This window comes from Coregonus clupeaformis, unplaced genomic scaffold (assembly GCF_020615455.1).
Source record: "Coregonus clupeaformis isolate EN_2021a unplaced genomic scaffold, ASM2061545v1 scaf0027, whole genome shotgun sequence".
NCBI lineage: Eukaryota > Metazoa > Chordata > Actinopteri > Salmoniformes > Salmonidae > Coregonus > Coregonus clupeaformis.
This window is the reverse complement of record NW_025533482.1, coordinates 341,652-353,418: the sequence shown is the minus strand read 5'-3', so window position 1 is coordinate 353,418 and position 11,767 is coordinate 341,652.

Below are 11,767 nucleotides of genomic sequence, written 5' to 3'. Positions count from 1 at the left end.
TGCTTAGGTGTGTGTGTGTGTGTGTGTGTGTGTGTGTGTGTGTGTGTGTGTGTGTGTGTGTTTTTTATGTGCGCACCTCTGGGGCAAGGCAGGCAGGCAGCAGAGCCTAGCTGTGAAACACACTTCATGAGCCTCTGTTAAGAGGTAAGGGGCGGGAGAGGCGCAGGCATTCGGCGCCTGCTTCCAACGAGGGCTTCTGTTACACAGCAGGTGTTCTGGCTGCGATTAGGCTGCTACCAGACGCCACCATTTTACTGTGTCAGGACTCTACGCTACTCCACAATGGACAGTGAACCGCTACCGGGTTAGGGTTAGTGTGCTGTCAACTGGCTCCTACATTTGGAGTAGGACTCCTACAAATGCTTCACATAGGATTTTTGCAAATTGGTTCCCAAGGCATAAAGTTGTTTCCTATAGCCTAATGTTGGCTGACTATTTTCATCTTGTCCAGTTAGATTTTGGTTTAAACCCCAATGTAGCCAATAGGCTTCTTTGGAAAGGTCCCCGTCTCAGCACTGACCATTTTCTGCCGCGTCACATATGGCCTCCTGGGCCGCAAGCACTGAATCAAATCAAATCAAATCCCATCCCTTGTTCTGTCAGTAGCTGACGTGGATGGTCAGGTGAGGTAGAGAGGTAGAGCAGAGCCTCCCCAGCCAGCTGCTGAGAATTCAAGTCCATGGCTGTTTTGTGTGCAGGTTTAAAAACTTGCAGGCAGGCACCCCGCTGGACAGGCATGCTATTCCAAAAGGTTCACTGATACTACCGGAGAGACGGAGCAGGACGGACAGCTACTGTATCGTCTATATTTAACTTGTCATATAGCTAGGTAATGATCCACCATTTTAGACTACACAGATGTGCTAGTGCACTACTGTATATTTAGAGGCATGGGTGGATCACATATAAGGGCACAGGATGGTGTAGATAGACACTTGCTTGGGGCTATGGAGACTGAGGCGGCAGTATGTGTTTTGAGTTATGGGCTGTTTTATATATACAGTATTTCAACCATATCTATAGTGACAGGGGTGTTATGAGGAGACCTACTGGTAGTATAGAGGAGCAGGGATACCGGAGTGAGACACGGGAGACATGGCTAATATGACAACACACATGAGCATAGAAATAGAAATAGAATCCCTTCTAGAATTCTAGTTCTGTGCTCATGGGGTTACAATGTAATCAAGTGTTTGTTGAAATGACATGGCGACAACTTCCATGAAACCAGGTTGTGCCCCAGTGGGATGAGATGAGACAGAAGGGTTTGTTCATGTGGAGATGATACCATCTCTCCCTTTTCCCTTCACAGACTCTGTTTTTCATCCCCGCCAGGCGCAGCGACGGTAGTGGATCCTCTTTGATAGGCCCTCGCGTTCCAGACAAATTATAGGCCGGGGGAGAACGGGGGCAAAATCGCACCCTTTCAAGCCGCTTCAATTTGGGAGACTGTAAAACGTCTGTCATTAACGCAGAGTTAAAAATAATCTGCTCCAATTACAGGTACCTGCCACAGTCTTTCCCAATGCTACAGACACACTAGGACGGGGATGAGGGAGAGAGAAAGGGTGAACTCTGTGCACTCCTGTTGGGGATGTCTTCACAAAGCAGCCTGGATGTCTTGAGTCTTAATTGGGTGAATGATGTCATTATGTTGACAAAAGAAATGTCCAGAAAGGATTCTTGCATTGGTTGCCATGGTAAATGGAACTGGATGACCTAAATGGGACATAAGGTCATGTACAACATCCATGCATCTTATAGCTTCCTTCCCCTATCATTAACCTTGGGAATGTCCTATTGCAACTCAGAGTCGACTCTGGTCCATTCAATTGACAAACGGCTGAAATAATGGTCAACTACGTCATTGTTCATTAGCGATAGCATTCCCCGTTACTTTTCTAGCTTTATAGAAGACACCTCAGGCTGGTGCTAACGCAGATAAGGGAGCTAAACTCAGACATTAGGGTTTTATGTAGGCTATATTCAGGAGACATGAAAAGCACCAAGATAAATAATGGGCCCAAAAGAAAACATAGAAAATGTCAGTCCTAACAGAGAGAATTGCATTATGACAATTTAAGAAAAATTTATAACTACAGGTATAGATGTGCTTAGACCTAACACACACAAAAAAAAGCAGCTTAACCTTCTATAAGTAGAGCATTAAATGATGGCTTCCAATGCCATTAGCAGAAAGGTCTGTAAACATGGGCAGCAGTGTCTACACACGGCTGAGGTGTGAACAACCATGTTACACCAGCACCATTCACACCACAGCGCTAGGTGCTCGTTGACCTCTCTCTCTCTCTCTCTCTCTCTCTCTCTCTCTCTCTCTCTCTCTCTCTCTCTCTCTCTCTCTCTCTCTCTCTCTCTCTCTCTCTCTCTCTCTCTCTCTCTCTCTTCTCTCTCTCTCTCTCTCTCTCTCTCTCTCTCTCTCTCTCTCCTCTCTCTCTCTCTCTCTCTCTCTCTCTCTCTCTCTCTCTCTCTCTCTCTCTCTCTCTCTCAGATGCAGGGTTGTGGGTTTAAGTCCAGCTTGAGCTACCCCCCCAAGTTAATTGCATTTCCTGAAAACATTGGATACATTTTACCACGGTACACAGTGATTTGTCAGACATTTGTTTCAGGGAACTGTACAACTCTCATGGTTGAAGTAAGATAAGCCTTAGCTCTGTAGCTTACAAACCACTTTTGTCCCCACACAGTGGGTTTTCAACTTTCCCAAACTGGATAATTTCTGAGTGTACCTCTCTGCCTTTGTTTTTGTTGGTCAGGGAAGACACTGGAGTAGCATGGAGAGGGAGAATATGAAGCCAACCCCAGGGACAGCCACGTCAACACAGAGTAATTTGATGACATATCTGTAGATGTTGGAGTTGTCCGTTTCAGGGTTGAGGTCAATTCCATTTTGATTCAGGCAATCCATGAAGTTGATTTGAAATTGTATTTCATGAATCAAAAAGTGACATTGGTTGACAGCAGCTTTTTTTTTTAATGATTGAATGTCAGTTTACTTCCTGAATTGAAAATCTGAATTGACCCTAACCCTGATCTGCTCCCTACAGAGAGAAACCCAGGGATTAAGTGTGGTTGGCCACATTAAGCTTCCATTCAGAAACGCATCAACACACTTCTGCTGCATTTTAGAGTGATAATCATCTGGTCTCAGATCTATTATAAGCATTTTAACCTAATTGGCATGGCTCTTAATCCCTTGACCTCAGATGAGTGTGAGTAAACATCACTCCCTCTAGAAACACTTGACAGTGTGTAGCACACCTGCCACAGCCTGCCAGCCAGTGCCACACACCCAGACGGGCTGTTTCTCTCAAACCCAACACAAACACAGACAGGGCCTGAGGACTGGTGTCTGGCACCAGGCGGTTTGTGTGTGTGTGTATTTTTTGTGTGTGTTTGTGGGAGAGAGAGAGGGAGAGCGAGAGGGAGGGGGAGAGAGAGGGAGAGAGAGGGAGGGGGAGAGAGAGGGAGAGAGGGAGAGGGAGAGGGAGGTGGAGAGGGAGGTGGAGAGAGAGGGAGAGGGAGGTGGAGAGAGAGGGAGAGGGAGGTGGAGAGAGAGGGAGGTGGAGAGAGAGGGAGGTGGAGAGAGAGGGAGGGGGAGAGAGAGGGAGAGAGAGGGAGAGGGAGGGAGGGAGGGAGAGGGAGGGGAGAGAGGGGGAGAGAGAGGGAGAGAGAGGGAGAGGGAGGTGGAGGGAGAGGGAGAGAGAGGGAGAGGGAGGGGGAGGAGGAGAGAGAGAGAGGGAGCGAGCGAGAGAGAGAGAGGGAGGGGTAGAGGGAGAGAGTGAGAGGGCCCACTAGGCACAGACGTCAGTTCAACATCTAGTTTTGATTTACATTTGGTTGAATTGTCAACTAACATGAATTCAACGTGAAATCAACAAAACATTTCACCATGTCATTGGATTTAGGTTAAAAGTTGGGTGAAACAAATAACAAAATTCCCTTACGTTGAGGACTTTTTTCAAATCCAATCAGTTTTCCATGTTGATTCAACATCATCACATAGATTTTTTTGTTGTTGAAAATATGTGGAAACAACGTTGATTCAACCAGTTTTTGCCCAGTGGGAAGGACAAATACACAGAAGGAGAGGGAGATGGAGAGCACCAAAAGCAGTGTTTTTACTAAATGAGAGAGAGGCAGAAACCGAGCATGGGAGGGGTTCAATTACAGGGTGGAAAGGCTAGCCTTCTCTGGTTCACTGGCAGCTACAGTATAGCAACGTGGAGCAGAGCAGAGCGGAGCGGAGTCGGCATGGACATCAATTGACCTATAATCTGTGTGCCAGGCCTAAAACTCCTGCATTAGCATAGGCAGACTGCCCATTGCAACTATGGGGAGGCTCTTTCCTGCTTTCTTTTGTTATTTTCCATGACTCTTTCAGATCCATGGCCATGTCCGAATACCCGTATTTGCGTTGTAAATAGTAGGTATTTTGGGTATGCGAAAAAAATAGTTTTACAGTATGTGACTTTTAAAAAACTGTGTATGCATGCTTTAAATGCCATGATGTCATACTCATTTTGCCTTTTCACCTCGTAGAATACGCACACTATTGAGGAAGAGAATCATCTTTCAAGACCCACGTTTGTTTGACAACCACTGATAATCAGCTGAGGGGACGAGCTGTACCAAAATTAACGAATGGCGGGAATCAACGCTACTGTGCATTAGATTACACATTCTCATTAGGATGAGCCTAGTATGTTGATATGTGTTGCTTGCCGCATTTGTTTTTACTAAACAGTACGTTCTAAATAGTATGTCCTACGATTAGGACACAGTATGCAGTTTAAGTAAGTAGAAGGCAAGACAGATTTCGGACACGGCACATGACTCTTTCACTTCTAAAGCACTGATATGGCTTTGCAGTTGGAAGATGACAACATGGGTTTCTGAGTCCAAGATCCCAAAGAAGTGTGTAATTTTCTACTGTATGATTATACCTTTTAGATCCAAGGACTACCTTTTGCTTGACTCTAATTCAACAACAGGGTGCTTCATGGGATAGCTAGGAGTGTGCTCCCGCAGTAGATACTGCCTCCAAGGGGGCTAGTCACGGCTGAAGTGGACCCCCACGGATGAAAACATAAATAGTTCTAGGTTTTCTTACCGGGCCAGATGCAGTCACCTCACCATTGCTTCCTGTCTGTGTAAGCTTCCCATTTTGATAATCTGTGAACCCACATCACTGTGGCAGCCATTTTGGTTCAGACCAGAAGGAACGTTATTCGCTCTGGATGGAAGAGAGTGGTCCACTCATAGAATTAAGAATGAGAATATTCATAGTTAAAGGATCTCTATGGGTCCACTGCCCTCCATTGTGGCTCCTCCTTTTCAAGACATAACAATACACGCTTTATAGATTCCTTAGGGGTAAATACTTTGGCCTTTTCTTAGAGGTAAATACTTTGGTAAATACTCTGACCTGAGGGGGACATTGCAATCTCCATACCATATTCAATCCTTTACTTTCCCCTCTTACTGGCGCCACAGAGGCAAAATATGTGCCCCCCCCCGTCCCCGTCCCCGTCCCCCTGCTGAGACAGTCCTTGGTGCGGTGAAACAGACAGACAGGGAGCAGATGGAAAGTATGACCACTCTTGGCTCCTGCCATACACGACACCACAGAGGAGAGGAGAGGGATAGACCAACACTTTAAAGGAGAAGGGCCATGTGAAGGGACAGCAGGATTTTAGGAATGTGGGGCATATTAGAAAGACACAGAGAGCGGGAGAGAGAGAGAGAGCAACAGAGAGAATGTAGTGTTGTTTCATCTCAGAGATATTGTTCTCCATTGAAGGTAGGGCTGTGACGATACCAGTTACGCAATATATTTTCCATGGCAAAAATGAAAAATATTGTGTGCTACAATATAGCTTGGAAAACAACATAATGATGTTTGTTTCCAATATTAGGGCTGTTTTCCTAAAGAAGTTAAATCCGCTTCATGGTTTTTTTCCTTGCCACGATACTAACGAATATCGCGATACTGGTATGTCCTGGCCCTAATTGAAAGTGCTTCTTAGTCCAAGACTAAGCTTAATCAGTATCAGGAAAACTGTCCCTATAGGATTTAAGTTGAACCACTAAAATGCTACTTTTCTAGGCTACTTCAGACATCTCTAAGTCTTTGTAGATCAAGTAAGAACAATGCTGATATAAAAGGTGCATTTGGTATTTCCTCACTAGTAGAAAACTGACTTTTCAGTGGAGACATTGTTCTTCCCACAAATGCCCTATGACAGACAGTCCAAAACTGGGTTAGACCATAGCACATTGTTCAACGGGGGTCGGCCGAAGAGAGGGGTGTGTAATGGAACATTCCTGGCTGAATAACAAAAGTGAAAACAGATGATGAAATTGACAATTTGGAAGTATTGTTCCAAATGGAATTAATGTGTTTTCATGGTCTTGAGGAAGGCATACTCACTCAGTACAGTATTAATTGAAAATAACTAACTTTTTTACTCTCTGCAGTGTTGTTCAGTATTCTATAGTTTATTATTTAGAGCAATATTTACTTTCAAATCAAATCACATTTTATTGGTCACATACACGTATTTAGCAGATGTTATTGCAGGTGTAGTGAAATTCTTGTATATAATATAATCGCAAGAGTTAATTCTACTACTTTGGAGACAAACTCAACATTATTTGGGTATTTATATGGTCCCATTTGAGGTGTAAGAGTGTAAAGTCTCATTTACATTTTTCTTAATGTGTAATATAATGGTGGCTTGCAATGTGACATCCAATCTCTATTTGTATCCATTTAAGAGGGAGGATGGCCAGCAATTTTACATAACCCACAACTGACATTCAGAATGCATGTCAGAGTAGGGAGGAGAGTACTGTTATTAGAGACTACCTACATCTAAACTGGAACAGCCTTCTCAGTAATGGTTGCAATAAATCCAACCACTTACAGATTAGATTAGTTTAGGAAAATGTATGTTACATATAATTGTGTAGTACAAGATTTAAAAAATCATAAATAAACAAGCGAAAATAGATATTGAAACAAACAATTGTACAAATCAACCTTCAACAGAGCATGCTGGGGAATATGACACATCTGTGCATACTCCATAGTTTTAACTCCCTGTCTCTGGTTACTCTTAATGGAGTTAAAAGTACTCAGTCCCAATCAACTCCAGTTATCAACACTAACTCCAGGGAGCGTATAACTGTTGAGGGTTAAGATAACTCCAGTAGAGTAAATTTAACTCTAAAAAATTTTTACTCTGTGATTTCAACTCTCCTTGATTTACTGTGTAGCTAACTATAATGAACACCAACACAATTGCCTATATCACAACTACAATTTCTGAAGAAACACTGACATTGGGACTGGTAAACACTGAAGCGGTTAGCTAACTGACAGAAACCACCTAGCAAACCTACAGTAGCCTAGCATTCTTTGAAAAGCTGTGATATTTGAATCAATGTGCCATAAATATCCCCCTGCTTTTTTAATTATAGTGTTAATTTGGGTGTCTTTTCAGCCTTAAAGGGGAAAGTATGTCTTGTGACATCAGACTGAGATTGTCTGAACTAGGAGTTGATTTAATGACATTTTATTTAAACTAGAATGGGCCTAAGGGCAAAGCCATGGTTTAGCAACAGATTATGACTGCACGCACACTCAATGTTAATGCATGGCGTGTTCCTCAGAAAATAATACACTGGGAAACCAGCTGTTAGAGAATTATTTTAGCCTTAGTTTATCTAAAGGGATTCTTGGTTGAATATCACTGCAGTCAGTCTAGAGGCCTTTTTCTCCAGCTTGGCTGAAAATGCTGTCCAGACCTGCGCAGCCTTGGAAAAACAGCTCTTGGGGCAGCGATTAGGTATACCCTTCCCCCCGTCGTTTAGCGTTCCAGTATGGGAAAATTAGTCAGAGAGTGAGCTCAGCTGCCTGTCTGGAGACTACATTAACTCCCTGTCTTCTATCTGGGTCTCTGGTCCTCTGGTTCAGTTCTGCACAGACACAGGGAGGAACTGAGGAAAGAGAACGGGTGAGAGAAAGAGAGAAATGGAGAAAAGGAGAAAGAGTGAAAGAGAAGTGGGTCAAAGAGGACATATTTAAAGAGGGAGTGTAAGAGAGGGTGTAGCGGGAAAGGAGAGGAATATAATATGTGGGAGAGATTGCTAAAGTGGTAATAGAGAAATAACGATTGTTTTTAAGGAACATTAAATATAGAATTTAACATTATATTTAATGTAATAGATACACCTAGATGTGTGTACCTTGTGTACAACACTTAAAGAACTTGTGTGAAGTGCTACAGGCTTGTAATGGACCTAAAGCAAAAATAAAAGCCCAGGACTTGTCTCCTTCAGAAAACCTAAACTCTTCCTGAAGTTGAATCAATGTACTAGTTTTCCCTCCAGCAAGCATTCCCCCACACTACGACTGTTCTGGGAACTAAAAAGTGTGGACTGGACAAATGATTAATCATGTAAGACTATGTATTCTCTCTCTCTCTCTCTCTGTCTCTCTCTGTCTCTCTCTCTCTCTCTCTCTCTCTCTCTCTCTCTCTCTCTCTCTCTCTCTCTCTCTCTCTCTCTCTCTCTCTCTCTCTCTCAGCCTAACTAAAGCTAACTCCACCCAACCTATACAAAAGGAAGCTATAGTGCAGTTTGATCCATTCCATCAGTGTGGGGTGGGTGAGGGGAGTTTATATTGGAGAGGGGTTTCAGAATATGTGAACCACACAAACACCACCCCCTTACTCCAGCCCCTTAACTTTCAGTCAAAATGGTGGCCTTGACTGTAGATGAGGAGGTATAAGTGATGTAATGGGGAAAGAATGCTCTCGGTAGTGCAGCCTGCCTGTTGAGAGCTGGAAATTACAATAATCTCTCCATTAGCAGGCAGCGACAGGACAGTATAGCACCTACCAAGCAGCGCTGTGTAAACAATCAGTACTTCCCCTTTCATCACTCACACACTCAGCACCCACGGCCCAATTAACTGCTGCAAAGGATCATGGGTAGAGGGCGGACCTATAGCCATGTCACTTCCTCTTCCATGCTTTCGTTATGTTTTGGTAAAGAAAAAATAACTAGTAAAACCTTCATGTATGGCCAACATTTGGTGTAATGTCAATCATTTGTTCTAAAATAAAGAATTAGAACATGTTCCTGTTGGGCATAGTGAGGTCTCTAATCTCATGATATAATTAAGTCAAGACCGGAAGGGCTGCATGTCTGGAGTTTTTGACTTTATTTGTGTTGTGTGTGTGAAGTCTCAAGGTTAACGAAGGTCTGTAACGACGTCCTGTAAACCAGAGCCGCCCACAGTTTCCTGTGTGATATAGCATCTTTCCCAACTGTTGCACATTTCACTAGAGGGCCTGCTGCTCAGTATCCTGGACATCATAAAACACAACACTGGCGGAAGTATTACTAGTCAGGACTGTAAGGTGAGGTTAGAGAAGGCCTGTGAAGGAGAGTAACAGGTGCGCAGCTTCTTTGAAAATGCCGTTGGGGAAAGGTAATCAGAAAGAGGCCTTAAAGCTGAAATCCACAGTTGGTGAAACTGCCATGTCCGTTTTGCAAAGAAGTTACTTCAAACAACAAACACAGTTTTTTTCCTTCGGACATCATTGCATGCACGATGGAACAGTAGAATGTGTACTGCAACTTTTTTACCACGATGCTGGATGCTCCTCTCCTCCATTCATCAACAAAACAATAACGAAGTTGCTGGGGCGACCAGTGGTGCTGTTTCCCCCTTTACAGACTTCAGCTTTAGGTCCAAAAGGGGAAGCTGTGCGCCCAATTTGAGTCGCCCAAGCTGTGCGCCCCCCCACACATTGTCACGACACAACTGATTGGCTCAAACGCATGAAGAAGGAACTATTCCACAAAATAACTTTGAACTGTTAATTGAAATGCATTCCAGGTGACTACCTCATGAAGCTGGTTGAGAGAATGCCAAGAGTGTGCAAAGCTGTCATCAAGGCAAAGGGTGGCTACTTTGAAGAATCTCAAATATAAAATGTATTTTGATTTGTTTAACACTTTTTTGGTTACTACATGATTCCATATGTGTTATTTCATAGTTTTGATGTCTTCACTATTATTCTACAATGAAGAAAATAATAAAAATAAAGAAACCCTGGAATGAGTAGCTGTGTCCAAACTTTTGACTAGTACTGTATATAATCCACATCAGTTTGAATGGATAAGATGTCGTTTTAGTCACATTCTCCCAACCATCTAGCTGTGTGGTGCAACAAGGCCATGACTAGAGCCTCCTGTAGCCTAGAGGTGATATATGCAGTTCCTTCCATGTTGGCCCACAGATGTTTTCCCCATCATTGAAGTCTCAGTGGCTGCTGTGCTTCATTGGCTCTAGGGTTGATGGCCCTGCAGCTTGTGAAAAAGACATTGAGGCCATAGTTAAAGTTCTGAATGCACAGGTCGATGGCGTAAGAGCTCCATGGATGCATTTGAACTTTTTTCATAGGTTGGTTAAATTTACCTCTAAACACTTTATGACAAAACTAAATGAAAAATAAGCCCAGTATGTTACATGTTATGGTAGGTAACAATGAGCTAATTCTTTGAATATTACAAACAAATCTTATAGACTTCATTAATATAATGTCACACGTAAAAACATTGCAGGTCCATGTTGACAAGAAATTGTGTTTGTGTACTCTCACTTAAATATATGGCCTCTCCAGAGACGTTACTCCACCTCTTCCTTCAATGTCATCCAGTTGATACTGAAGGCTGTCTTACCACAGGATAGAAACCAGATGACCCATGCCAGCCAGCTGTAAGATAATGCTTGGCTTAACCCATAGTGTTGCCTTTCTAAAACCCTCCCTTGATTTCACCTTGCCCAGCTTTGGTTCTGCACCATTACAATCCAATGTTGATATAACCTCTAAATAGCCTAATTTTGGCCTGAAAGACACAATAGTGGAGTGTTAAAGAGGTATTTTTTGAAAATCTTTTGCTCACATTCTGGTGTTTAGCTAATGTTGTAAGGCAAGCAGCACCTGTCAAGGTCTGATGTGGATGCGGTGGTGGAGTCAAGCGCAGGACACAGAGGAATAGTCAAGACAACTTTACTAATACCTCTCAAGGTACACACAAATAAACAGCCTCCAAAAACACAAGAGGCTTAACAAAATATGCGAGTGCGTAAAACCCACAAAAGCCAAGGTCACAGAACCTATACATACACGACAGGCGACAATAACACACAACATGCAAACCTAACACAGGGGAACTTATAGGAGACATAATCAAGACAGAATACGAGACAGGTGCACCAACTAGACATAACCAAACAAACATCGAAAACATCAAGCGGTAGTAGCTAGTACTCCGGGGACGACGAACGCCGAAGCCTGCCCGAGCAAGGAGGAGGAGCAGCCTCGGCGGTCTCCGTGACAGCACCCTCCATGACCGGACCAGGACCACAGAAATGTAAGAAACGCCCAGCCCAGGGCTTTGAATAGCTACCACCACTGCCCTCTCCTTAATTTCTCTCTCTCTCCCTCTCTCTCAATTAGAGCCAGTCTAAAATAGCAGAGTAAATTGATTGAATAAACACATGAGCCAGAGATATTTGAAAATTCACTCCCTACTGGAAAGCAGCACAAAGGTTTTTTACAAGAGAAATGGGTCTTTAGGATAAGTGGATAGAATTTTTAACTTTCTTGAGTTGATGATGGATGCCAGCGATGAATAGAGGCCATCTATATCTGAACTCCATTGAAGG